The 14,553-nt window shown below is 37.1% G+C and overlaps 1 protein-coding gene across 1 annotated transcript in view; it reads right to left on the bottom strand.

Moving 5' to 3' along the window:
• MAP2 (microtubule associated protein 2) overlaps positions 1–11,523 on the bottom strand; it is a 255,906-nt gene extending 244,383 nt beyond the window's left edge. Inside the window, exon 1 of the mRNA XM_081051061.1 lies at positions 11,305–11,523. The gene's annotated coding sequence lies outside the window, so the exon portion shown is untranslated. The remainder of the gene's footprint in view (positions 1–11,304) is intronic.
• Between the last annotated feature and the right edge of the window lie 3,030 nt (positions 11,524–14,553).

Genomic DNA, 14,553 nt, shown 5'->3' with positions numbered 1-14,553 from the left:
CTTTCGTAAGTGTAGATTTCTGGAGATTAAAGTGGCTTTCTCCCCGTATTTATGGCTCAAAATAAAGATACTTCAGAGGCAGAAAATACACACAGCCCATTCTTTCCCAAGTGTGCATGGAGAATACTTTAAGGAATTCTGTTACAGCTACTCAGTGATAAAACAATCACTCCAATCCTGATGGGCAAATTAAACATGTTCATCATAAGTTCAGAACATAATATAGACATCAGAACATAATATATAACATCCTCTTACAGAAGAGTGACATTAGAATACCTTCATTCCCTAGATAGTGGTATAGTTTCAGTTTTCACTGACTAGAAACATGTTTCTCTTTAAATATTTAAGCATGGTTTCTGCTTAATTTCTGTCCTCCAAGATGCTCTTCATGGCTTTCAAATATTTGTCAATTTAAGTCTCTACAATGCCTAAGCAGCGTGGGTGCAGGTAAAGCTCTACTGAACACAGTAACCATGGAAACACCAAATTCTTATTCAAATTGCTGTCTCCTTAGAAGAAGCGAGAGAGAGAGAGAGAGAGAGAGAGAGAGAGAGAGAGAGAGAGAGAGAGAGAGAGAGAGAGAGCGCGCACCAGAGACAGAGAAACAGGAAGACATACAAGAATAGGAAAATAAGAGGAAGCAGGAACAGGCACAGAGTCCCACAGCTTTTCTAGCTCAGTTTCTTTTAGCTAAAAACGTTAAAGCTGGGGGACACACAAAAGGAAAGCTATTTCTGAGAATATTTCAGGGTTCTACAGGTCAGAAAAAAAAGTTTCAACCTGGCTATTTTTGTTGGAGTCCCTGGTCAATCTGGAGGCATCAGTATGAATAGTTCAAGTTCAAAGAAAAGCTCCTTGGTTTTCCAAGTACCTTGAGTCTAAGCACATATCCCCAAAGAGTTTCAACCTCTGTCCTAAGAGATCCAAACTGCAGGAACGGCCCTGGAGCAGGAGCCTTGTCAGTGTTTCAGGGATCAGGTTTAGTCTCACTACTTTCAGAAGTGACATGGTAGGAATGGCCTTAGAATTCTGAGTCCCTCCCTCTTTTACATTCATGTGAATGTCACAGTTGAGTCACAAAGTTAGGCAGGTATGACTGTCACTTCACCCCACCCTTAGCTCAGAGAACAGGAATATAACCAGTATTGGAACAGAGCCAAAGTGGGATGGTTCCTCAACTGCCATCAAGTACCAAGAGCTAAGTTTGACCCTGAATAACGGAGTCATAGGCAGGGTTAGGCTATTCATGACTTTCGAAAAGTCATTCAACCACTTCTTGTCCTGGGTTACTTACATGTACATCAGAGATTGACACCATTTGGGTTTTTTTGTTTGTTTGTTTTTGTTTTGTTTTGTTTTTTGAGTTATAAATACATCTTTACTTTTATGGTCATAGCACAACTGATGACATAACAAAAATTTGGCTTAGCATTGATAGTTTTATTTACATATAGTACACTGAATAAACTTCAATCATTATTCTTGAATTTTCTTAATGAGTAAATATCCATAGTACTTTCAATTGACTCATTTGCAGGGTGCACCCTGGGGTATGGCAGGATGCCCTTTTTTCTGATCTGATTCTTGGGGCAGGCTGCATATCTTCTTTTTCAATTTTTAAAAATTTACTTTTTAATTACTGTTGACATACAATATTATATTAGTTGCAGGTATACAAATAACATAGTGATTAGACATTTATATACCTCACAAAGTGACAACCCCAATAAGTCTATTATCCATCTGATCTTTTACATATTTATTAAAATATTGTTGACTATATTCCCTATGCTATACTGTATATCCCCAAGACTATTTTTTTTCCAATTATAGTTGACATTCAATATTATTTTATATTAGTTTCAGGTGTACAGCATAGTGGTTAGACATTTATATAATTTATGAAGTGATCCACCCAATAAACCTAGTATTCACCTGGAACTATACACAGTTTTACAATATTATTAACTATATGCCCCATACTGTACTTTACATCCCCATGACTGTTTTGTAACTACCAATTTGTACTTCTTATCCCTTCATCTTTTTTATCCCGCCCCCCATCCCTCTTCCCATCTAGAAACCATCAGTTTGTTCTCTGTATCTATGAGTCTGTTTTGTGTGTTCATTTATTTTGTTCTTTATATTCCACATATAAGTGAGATAATATGGTATTTATCTTTCTCATTCTGACTTACTTCACTTAGCATAATACCCTCTAGGTTCATCCACTGTCACAAATGGTTACACTTCATTCTTTCTTATGGCAGAGTAATATTACATGGTATATATGTATATACCACATCTTCTTTATCCAACCATCTATTGATGAGCATTTCGGTGGCTTCCACATCTTGGCTATTGTAAATAGTGCTGCAGTGAACATAGGGGTGCAAATGTCTTCTCAAGTTAGCATTTTGGATTTCTTTTGATAAATACCCAGAAGTGGAATTGCTGGGTCATAAGGTAGTTCTATGTTTAATTTTGGGGGAACCTCCATACTGTTTTCCATAGTGGCTGCACCAATTTGCAGTCCCACCAACAGTGCACAAGGATTCCCTATTCTTTACATCCTCATCAACACTTGTTTTTTTATTGATTGATTGATTGATTGATTGATGATAGCCATTCTGACAGGTGTGAAGTCACATCTCATTGTGGTTTTAATTTGCATTTCTCTGATGATTAGTGATGTTGAGCATCTTTTAATATGTCTATTGCCCATCTGTATGTCCTCTTTGGAGAAATGTCTACTCAGGTCCTCTCCCACTTTTTAATTGAATTGTTTAATTTTTGGTTTTGAATTGTATGAATTCTTTGTAAATTTTAAATATTAAGCCCTTATCAGATAGATTATTGGTGAATATCTTCTGGCATTCAGTAGGATGTCTTTTCATTTTGTTTATACAAAACATCAATGAAACCAAGAGCTGGTTCTTTGAAAAGAAAACTTTATAAAACTTAAAAATTGATAAAACTTTAACCAGACTCATAAAGAAAAACAGAGAGAGGACTCAAATAAATAAAATCAGAAATGAAAGGGGGGAAGTGACAACAGACACCACAGAAATACAAAAAATGTAAAGAAAATATTATGAGCAATTATACTCCAACAAATTGAACAATCTGAAAGAAATGGATAAATTCCTACAAGCATACCATCTTTCAAGGCTGAATCAAGAAGATACAGAAAATATGAACCGATGGATTACTACAAATGAAATCAAATTAGAATCAACAAACTCCCAACAAACTAAAGTCCTGGACCATATAGCTTCACAGGTGAATTTTACCAAACATTCAAAGAATTAACACCTATTCTTCTCAAACTATTCCAAAAAAGACTCAAGAGGAGAGAAGGCTCCCAAGAACATTCTATGAGGTCACCATTACCCTCATTCCAAAACCAGAAAAAGAGATTACTAAAAAAGAAAATTATAGACCGATATCCTTGGTGAACATAGATACAGAAATCCTCAACAAAATATTAGCAAAGTAATTCACTTTTTTTTTTTACCATTTAATTATTTATTTATTTTTTAATTAAAGTTTATTGGGGTGACAGTTGTTAGTAAAGTTACATAGATTTCAGGTGTACAATTCTGTATTACATCATCTATAAATCCCATTGTGTGTTCACCACCCAGAGTCAGTTCTCCTTCCATCACCATATGTTTGATCCTCTTTACCCTCGTCTACCATTCCCCTCCTCCCTTACCCTCTGGTAACCACTAAACTATTGTCTGTGTCTATGAGTTTTTGTTTCTCATTTGTTTGCCTTGTTCTTTTGTTGTTTTTGGTTTATATACCCCATATCAGTGAAATTATATGGTTCTCTGCTTTTTCTGTCTGGCTTATTTCACTTAGCATTATAATCTCAAGATCCATCCATGTTGTCTCAAATGGTCCTATTTCATCTTTTCTTACTACCGAATAGTATTCCATTGTGTATATATACCACAACTTCTTTATCCATTCATCTATCAAAGGACATTTTGGTTGTTTCCATGTCTTGGCCACCGTAAATAAAGCTTTTGATAGCCCCTCTACCCCTTCAAACATCATCTAATTCACATATAATTAGAAAGTCCTAAGAACTGCTGTCCCTTCTGTCATGGGGCTAGGATAAAAAAGTAAAGAATACATTTAATGACATTTTATGTTTCCAGATGTGTAAGCATATAATCATTCTAAGCCACTAATTAATAGGGTTTCAAAGAGCTACACTGTTACACAGACAGTTTTTTAATGGAAAACTTCGGATTCTCATCACAAACCTTCATGGTTGTCTTTGGAAAGGGGTTGATACAGGGCAGTGAGACTGTTCTGATTGTACAAAGTTTCATAACTTCCAATTTTAATATTGACCACCCTCATTTAATCTGGTCTTATTCTAAACAAAAGAAATAAAAATCATGGACTTAGTGACCAAATCTGAAGGTGATAAGAACTTAAAAAACAAACACAAAACCTCAATTTCACCAAAGTCTACTCAATTGTCTATAAAATTATTATGTAACCTATGAATAAGGCAAGCTTTAGTTTGAGGCACATAAGCCAAAGCACATTTAAGTAAACCTTGGACCATACTCACTTTGTTGTTTTATAAGAGATTTAGCTTTCAGTAGGCTGTTTAGTGCTTTCTTAATACTTTATTGGCAACATAATTTCTAAAGTTCCATCAACTCTGGCTTCCGCTGTTTAAATGAAGATAAACTGCATTTTCTGTGCAAAAGCAGTGCCACCTAAACTTGTTAGAAGATAAATTTAAATGGCCAGTATTTAAACTTACGACATTTGATCAACATGTAGATGCTTTGATTTTTGAGCACAATATTTAGCTTTACCTTTTGATTTCAACAATGGAAAATTGAATCTGGACCATATCTCTCCAAACAGAAAACTACAGTAATAGTTTGAAATTCATCCAATTTGATTTCAATGAAATCAACTATATCATTGAACTCATATATCAATCATATACCTATATCATTGTTTTTCATACAAAATTGTATTTACCAAATGTTCCCATGTGGAGGATGATAGTATAGTTTTTAATTTTCTTTTAATCAACTGATTGTATAAAAATTTATCTCAACTATGAAAAATGTAATATTTTTAAAAGGCTAACTCTGTCTTAGAAGATTACACACACACACACACCACCATGCCAGCCCTTTGTGAAACACAAGGTAGATAAATTTGATGCACTAATAAGTTGTTACAGCAGGTACTATGACTCCATTTTATTGTCCACTGAGCAAAGAAACTGTATACTACAGACTGCAAATTTTTGTTCAAACAAGTAATATGTGTAGTAAATTAAAGAATGAGATCTTTTCCTAGCTATACTAGAGAATATATAAATACAAAATTTTTTTTTTTGCTTGTTTGTTTTCAAAATGGGCCAAAGGAATGAGGTATGTCCTATAAACACCAACAAAAAAATGGCAGCATTATTTTTTAAATACTGTGCTGCCCAAAAAATGCATACTCTTAAGGAAAAACTAAATTACAAGTTTGGGAAGTACAATACCCAAATAAAACATTCAAAGTTGAGCATTATTTAATTGCCTTAATGCCAATGAAAATGATGCTGAATCATTCTTTCTAGCCAACAAAATCGAGAAACATTTTCTCATGCCAATTCATTATAGAATTTCACTGCTATCCAACACAGCACTGTTATAATTGTTTCAATACAATATAGCCAACTATAAATCCAATAACACTTAAATGAAGTAATGTAAAGGGTTCATTTTGGCATAATTATTCTAACTCAAACTAATAGGGTTTGCTTGTGAATTTACTTATGAGTTTGCTTTAAATGTAAAAGAGCTTGGCAGCAAAGTGATGAAATATACTCATGGATATTCAAGCTCTATGTCTTATGATCATTTTGAGAAGTATTCAAGATGGCTAATGATGCTGTTCAGAGCAATGTAATTAGGACTGTTTTATTTGAAACTAAATAAGTTTAATTCAACATTCACTAATTAGAGTAGTTGGGACTCTAAAACTTATTAAGTTAACTAGAATCAAATGAAGACAATGGACTGCCTGGCACATAACGAATTTACTAGTCGATTTAATTTCTAACAGTCAAACCATTTTATTTGATGTCAAGGGAGTAAAATAACGAAAAAGCAATTGGTTAACCAAACTTTTCATTTTGAAAACAATTAGTTGTATAGGTGCACCATTTTGACCTACAAGATTTTTTAAAAAACGAATTTAAAGAAGGCTGGTGAGGACATAGGTGGGATGAGCAATTATCTAGAAGAAAAGGAAGCTGGGTAAATTTGGGTACAAATAATGGAAGAAAACAAGGTAGTAATGTTTTTTCCTGATTTAGAAAGGCCTTCTAGAGAAAGGAAGCATGATCAAACACTAGTACCCAAGAGAGATCATTCAAGGCTCCAGGATGTAAAAGGCAAAATCAAAGAAAGGACCAAGATAGGAATGGAGACTTGAGAAGAAGGACAAGGCAGCATAAAACTGCCTGTTAAATTGGAAATATAGATGTACAATAGAAAATGAATTTCTATTTAAAAAGGCTATATTTGCCTATTTTCTAATGATTAGTGATTTTTTTTTCAATATAAATTAAAAGGAAGGAAGAATGAAAGGAAAGAGGAGGAAAGGGTGAGAAGGAGGAGGGAAGAAAGGAAAAAAGAAAGGAAGGGAAAAGTCAAGCTGTGTGATCTTATAATTATTTTTTCTAAAAGGCTTATTAACATAACAAAAAGCAAAAAAAAAAGACACAAACAAAAAATAACCCCAGAAATTTGCCTCCTCTTTTGTGTTTTAATGGAAAACAAATTATTTTAACTTTCTCCAAAATCCACAACATAAATTTAACACTGAAAGAGGAAATCCTGAGCTCTTTATTTTACCTAAATTTCCATATAATTTCACTAAAATGTATAAGTAAAAACTATCAGTTATAGCACTACCACTCAAAGGAAAGTTTATCTCTTTCGAACAGGAAAGATTAAGTTCAAAGATTAGATTCAAAGTGTTTTTTCATTAAAAGTCAACTAATTGTGTCCACATTGTTTTAAAATTTTCAATTCGCAACAGAATTGTTTCCAATTAGCATCCTTAATAAATTTTACAAGGAAACATCTACAACTTCAGTTCAAAGTAATAACAGGGAAAGGCTATGGACAAAATATGTTAAGGTAGAAAAACAAAACAGATTTCTTCTCTCTCCAACCATTTAGAAAAAAAAAATCATTTCCATCCTAAATGGACAACTATTAACAGCTGAGAATTTGCATTCATTCATCATCTCCCTCTACCCCCACCCACCCTCCAAACTTTCCCACAGACCTTCTCCCTTGCTTTGGGCCCTTTTTGTACCACTTCTTACTTTGTAGTGCTTTAACTGTTTTGATGCCTGGAATCAATCCCTGGGACTGATAATTCCTTGGTAATATCAAAAGTTGTTTCTCAGGATAATTTGCATTAGAATTGTCATGCGCTATTCAGTATTTGATGACATGTTCCACCCCTGCCTGAAGCATTTGAGAGATGGTTAGTGCTTGCATTACGTGAGTATGTACACACACACTCACAGTTATATTTTATCATTCATATATATATATATATATAACACATACATATTATATGTATGAAACATATATGTGTGTATGTATATTCATATATACACACACAAAATAAAGAAGGTAGGTATACATGAGAACATTTATATAACTGAGGAATAAAAGCTTGTCTTTGAAGCACTAAAACATTACCTCCCTGTGCAATCCCTTGCACTGTGTGTCGTATCTGCAATACCACAGCTACCCATTTGAATGCTACTTCTTATAAAAGAAACAAATCCCTCCAACTTTATTTGTAAATACCTTAAAGCCAGAGGCCATGTCTGCTATTTTTTCGGTGTCTCGTTTCACATCCTCCAGTATGACATCTAGCAGAAACTTAGTAGATGCAAAATAAATAAATAGGAATAAATGCTCTCCGAAATAATCAGTGAAATGATCAGTACACTGTCTATACATGAGAAGGTCTAGATTGAGTAGATCAAGTTAATGACAATAGTTAAGGCAGACAGAGAATTAAAGTAGCAAAACGAACTAACACATCTCAGAGAATCAGATATGAGTCCAAGAGCTTAATAGCATCTTTAACTCACGTATTGGAGACAAGAGCTTACCATTATTTCAGAATGTTATCATCAGATTCATACATTTACTAATGACTTACCCAAATTACTACTTTTAGTATTAAGGTGTATAGCATTGACCTGAGGGTAGTGTTATCATGTACTATACTGTTATTTAAGATCCTTTATATTAATCTGTCAAAAGGTAATTAAGCATTAAAAAGAAATCATTAATCAGAGTAATTAACATTAATACTAAACTCCCCACGCTGGTTTCATATGGTCTGTCTTATATGAGCATCAATGAATAATTTAGGGATGCACATACTGTCAGGTACATACGTCTAAGCAAATGTAATAACCATTTAATTTTCAAGTACAACAGTACCACTATAGTTCTCAAAAGCATAGATAGCAGTCCAGTCTGTTAGCTAGTTGCAAGTAAAATTCAACACAAAATGTGTCATAAGAAATCATGCAAAAATACACCAGCAAATATGTTTCTTCCTTCTCTCTTCTGATGTTTAGAATAATTGCAAATTGATTTACACCAAAAGTGGTACAGGAATGAAATTATTCCTTCAGGCTTAGAGAATTCTATGCCAAGTTTCATTTCTGGATGCATATTTTTGATCAAGTTCAAGAGCCCAGAAAAGAAATACATAAAAGAGAAAACGTCCCTTTAAAGTCAGGAAAGCAACATTCCTAGAGGCTGCTATGGGAAGAGAAGGCCTGCCCTGAGATGGGTGTGCTCCTGGCATTTGGTTTCCACCGAGAGGATGCTGGCTCTCAGAATATGAAGTAGTAGCTGCTATGATGAGGTAATGGCTCTGCCAGTTTCACTGGGTCATGTTCTCTCAGCACATTCCTTCTCCTTCTCCTCCCTGAGAAGGTGCTGTAAACAAGTCATCTTGAGAGAGAGTTGCTATAAAGAATTAACAAATCCTAAATTCCAAATTCCTGAGAACACTGGCCCTGCTTTTGGTGGTCTAGACATAAAGCAACACAGATAGCCAGAAAGAAACAGGTTATTCCACAAGAAGGGGGTGGAGGTGGGGGGGAATAAGAGAGGAGAGAAACAAAGGAAATAAAAAATTAATGTAATCAAAAAGCTATTTTTTTCTTTTTTAAGAAAAAGGAAGCTCAATTTTTAAATTGCTTAGATCTCCAGTATATATTAAGCTATTTTCTGCCTATGGGTCAAAGTTAAAAAAAAAAAACTTTCAGAAATTAAATAATATTATAGCAAACCGTAAAATACTATAAATTCAAATTAAATAAACCATGAACAGATAAACAGCATGTACCACTGATCCTAAAGGCACAAGAGGTCTGATAATATGTAAATCATGAATACAGATGTAAACCTATGATAATCAAATAAAATTACCAGGAAATCAATATTGAAATACACACACAAATATAATCTTCTTTATTGAAAGAAAAAAGAAAGCTTTTCACCATTTCTTGGTGGGAGGATGCTTCCATGCATAAAGGGGGAGGGGTCATTGATACTCATGATTTACAAATTCATAAAGATTTCTACAAAAATACATAGATAACTATTGCCCATTTAAAGAGGTGTTTTGTGTTACATGCAGATGAAAGAATGTAATCCTCCTCTTGGGAATCTACATAGCTTTTATTTAATCTACTTTTATTGCAAAAAAAATTATAATTGCCAACAGTGAAATGACAGGTGACAGAGCTATGCTTTATACTGGGCTGGTACCTGCAACTCAAGCATGGGACATTTTGCATAATATGGTTCACATAAAAGGCTTTGTTCTCCATCGCCTCACTGTGGCTGCAAACCTCAATTTCACTTTGTCATCACTGACTCTCCCAGACGGATCATTTAAAAATAAATAATACCTTTAACATTGAAGTGAATTCCTTACCAACATTCATCAATCCCTCTACCTCACATTCAAAATTATATACCACCAACAATTTTTTTGTTATGCACTACAGATTTCATTTACACCATAATTCCCAAACCTTCAAAGATAAATTTTAAAGATTTATCTTTTAAGTATCCACTCCCTTTTGTAATATTATGTATATAGGGTATTATGTGTGTATGAGTGTGTGGTGTGCACAAGCACATGAGTGTGCATGAGTGTGTATGTGTATGCATTTAAACAAAAACATTCACATTGAGTCAGTTTTAAAGGGTTTATGTCCTGGAAGCATTATGCTAAGGACTTACAGCAGATGGCACAAAACAATCGTTAGAAACGGGCATGTTGCTAATGAGAGCTTTTCATTTTCTGACAAAATCCCGAAGTCCCAACGACAGGCAATATAACATCAATTTCCAGTTTTCAAGGATGTTTTTCTCCAGACACCGTCCGCTTTACTAACCCCCGCCCCCGAACCAAACACACAGCCTCCCGCTCCTCTCACACTCTCTTTCTTTAAATTTCCATCCTTAAACAAAAGAGGAGGTTGGGGAAGGCAGACACCCAGAACTGTAGCCCACCCCAAAAAATATTTTTTTAAAAAGAAAAGCATAGATGGACAGTAGGTGCCGCTTTCCACTCCTGTGGTTTAAAAAGAAAGACTGTGGATGCTCAAGCTCATCCAGGCTCTTTTTTTTGCCCCTCGTGTCCCGCCCTCCACCACGACCAGACACTGATTTACCATTTTCCTAAAAACATTTATCTATTTTCCTCTTCCAGCTGTTTCTGGAAGAATAACAGGGAAAAAGATTTCAAATTGACAAGGCTCCCTAACTCATACCTTCGTGTGTGGTTCTCTGCAGCCAGATGGACAAAACAATCCTCTTCCTCGAAATCGTTTTTTCCCACCACCTTTTTGTAATTCACGCTTCGTCTTCCTACACCTCAGGTGTAGGACAACTATCCTAACCCGACGTAAATTTCCGGGAGTCTCAAAGTGGTACCTACCAAGGTCGCACACCCTTCTACAAATCTAGAGCTCAGGTAACAGCGCCCGGTCCCCAGCTCCATAGTGACACCTGGAGAGGCCGGTCAGGTAGGAGACTGGACAGCTCGGCCAACCTGTGCCTGCTCCTAAGGCACGACGGACGAGACAACGCCTGACCCAGGCCCATCCCATTCCTGGCTGAGGCTACCTTTACGCCATGAACAAGGTAGAAAGAAAGACGCCCTAGATAGAACCAGAGGTGGGGACGGCTCTCTTACCTGGGCGCAGAAACTGGATGCATCCGCGGTCGCCGCTGTCACTGCTCACCGGCCGGAGGACCTAATGCCCTCGGGAGAAGTAGAGCGTGAGACGGCGCAGGGGAAGAAGGAGAACAAAAGAAGACAGAGAAAGAAGCGGAAGGGAAGAAAAGAAAGAGAGAAGGAGGATGCTGCTGCCGCCGCCACGGCCGCCGAGAGCCCGCGCAGTCGGAGCGCTCGGCCCAGTCTGAGCACCGCCCCCGCCGCCCGTGCCCCGCGCGGCCGCCCCGCCCCGCCCCTCCTCCCCTCCCCGCCTCTCCTCCCCGCCCTCTTCAAATCCCGCCCGCCTCTGCTAGCCGCTCGGCGGCGGCGGCGGTACTGGCGCTGCCACCGCCGCAGTGTCCGGGAGGGGGAGCGCGGCTGCCACGCCTCCTGCCGCAGCCAGACCGCCGCCCGGCGGGAATGATGGGGGTGGCAGCCTCAGAGCGCCTGCCAAGACGTGGCCACTTGCAGGCCTGGGACGACGGACCCCTCAAGAGAACCCCACCCCCTCCACTACCAACAACAACAAAGTGAGACCAGCGCTCTCAGGACAGAAGTACCCGGCGGACCTTCTTCATCCACGTCCTTGAGGAAATCAGCTTTAGTCTCATTGGGAGGCGTCCCCCACTGACGCCCCTCGTTTCCTTCCTCTGTCACTGTGGGGCAGTGGTTCCTGTCATTCCTCTGTGGGGAAGACTCACTAGCCGTGCTTCCACAAACCTAACAGCAGTTGCAGAAATGATAGAGGAAAACTGGGGAAGCACAACAACAGAGAACACCTCTTGTCAGGACTTAAGGAGCAATGGCTGAAGGTTTAGAGAATTCTAGAACCAACTTTGTCAGTAATCAGATTTGTTCATTCATTTATTCATTCAACAAAGGTTAATCGAAACCTATTATGTGTTCTAGGCACTGTGGAAACATCTGTAAATAAAAATAGACTCTGTCCCTCCCAAAAAGCAACCCTGCCTCCATGGACATTGCTTTCTAGAAAGCCAGATGTATGATCCTGACACAGCTCACTTAATCTAAATCTCAGTGTATCATTGTGTCAAATGAAGATTTAAAATGTCAGCCCTGCCCCTCTGGCATGTTTAATATGAGGGTATAATTAGATAATAAATAAGAAGAGTCTGTGAAGACTATGAAGAGTGATACAAGTATAATGAATAGAAAGCACAGAAAATGTTGACTTTGAAACGTCACCACTTAAGGAAATCAGCTCTTAAATACTTCTGAAAGTGAAATGACCAACTGAGAAAACAGATGATTCCTTACCGTGGAATCTTCAAATCAGAGAACAGCAAGTTATTGTAAGAGAGGAAAGATGCAACTTAGAATTGCTTCAAACGTTTATATCAAGTACTGCTAACATGTTTTTACAGTCAGCCAAGATGGTGCGGAATGGCTTGTATAGTTTCAACAGTGCTGAGGAAACAGCAGCTGTAATTTGTTTTATTACTGAAATCTGCCAAGGAATCATAGAACCATAGAACATTGGAGTTGATTTCTTAGGCATTTGTTCCAATTCCCTCAATTTTCAGATGTAAAAAGAGGCCCAATTATGGGAGGCTGTAAAGATTAGAAGCTATAAGAGTAAGATCTGAAGCCCTGGCCTCCAACGTCACACTCCATGCTCTGTGTATATTTACTTCCCTCTTCCCAGCTTTATGCCATGTCCCTGTGACACTTGCAATGAGGTTGGAAGTATCAGGGCACACTTAAGTAGCAGGGAGGTTGGAGGAGTTAGGGCTCCTCCTCAGAGCATGGTCTGATAGGGAAGAAGGAGGTTTTAGGAGACTATGAAATGATGCATAGTATAGGAGGGAAGGAAGGAGTAAGAATTCTGCTAGAGTGTTCCGTTGATATTCAGGACCTGGCATGCTGCTGCAGAGACTCATTGAAAGTATCCCTTCAATCCAGCATAGTCCAATTGCTGAGTGTTTCTCAGTTCCTGTTAGTTCTGTGCTACTTGACACACAAACCGCATTCCAGAAGGAAAGTACTCCTACCTTCCTTCACTTCCGGCAGAATTTCCCTGAGTCTGTACCACCTCTGAGCTTACACAAATGCAGCTTCATGCATTGCACACAATCTTGCCTATCCTCACTGTTAGCAAATCAAAATATTGTTTAGATTCCTCAAGCTTTATAGGTAGTCTTGAAATTAGGTATTACAAGTCCTGCCTGCAGTCTTCTCCTTCTTTTTTCAAAATCCTTTTGAATTATCTAATGCTTTGCATTTCTATATAAATTTTGGTGCCAACTTGTTCATTTCTATAAAAATATTGCTGTTTTTAAATTAAAATTGTGTTTTTATAGATCAATTTTTGGCAGAATTCTCATCTTAACCTATTAAGACTTCCGATCTGTGAACATCGTATAGATTTCTATGGGTTTAGGTCTTTTTGAGATTTTTAAAAAAATATTATTAAGTTTTATTTCCCAGAGCAGTTTTACATTTACAGAAAAATTGAATAAAACTATGATTTCCCAATATGTTCCCTTTCCTTCTACCCACAGTTTCCCCTGTTATTAACATCTTTTGCATGGAAGTGGCACATTTGTTACCATCGATGAACCAATATCAAGATATTATTATTAATAATGTCTGTAGTTTACTTTACGGCTCATTCTTGGTGCTGTAGTTTTGCATGTTTTGCCAAATGCATATTGTCATGTATCTACCACTATAGTATTACACAGAATAGTTTCACTGCCCGAAAATTCCCCTGTGCTCTGCTTATTCCTCCCTCCTTTTTTTCTCCTCCCTGTTCTGACGTCATATAGTTGAAATCATACAGTCCATAACCTTTACAGACTGGCTGCCTTTACTTAGCAGTAAGCATTTAAGATTTCTTCTTTTCATGGCTTGATAGCTCATTTTTTTAAATCACTGAATAATATTCCATTGTATAAACGTACCAGTTATTTTATCCTATTTCACCTATTGAAGGATAGTTTGGTTTACTTTTAAATTTGGCGATTATGAATAAAACTACTACAAACATTCAAGTTCAGGTTTTTGTGTCGACATATGTTTTCAACTCATTTAGGGAAATTCCTAGGTACGCTATTACTGGGTTGCATGGTAGACTGTGTTTAGCTTTGTAAGATACTGTCCAACAGTCTTCCAAAGTGGTTGTACCTTTCCACTAGAAATGAATTAAAATTCCTGTTGCTCCACATCATCAACAACATTTGGTGTTGTCAGTGTTTCAGATTTTAG

The sequence above is a fragment of the Rhinolophus hipposideros genome, assembly GCF_964194185.1.
Source record: "Rhinolophus hipposideros genome assembly, chromosome: 6".
NCBI classification, from domain to species: domain Eukaryota; kingdom Metazoa; phylum Chordata; class Mammalia; order Chiroptera; family Rhinolophidae; genus Rhinolophus; species Rhinolophus hipposideros.
The sequence above is the reverse complement of the archived record's forward strand: the minus strand, read 5'-3'. Positions and strand labels throughout refer to the sequence as shown.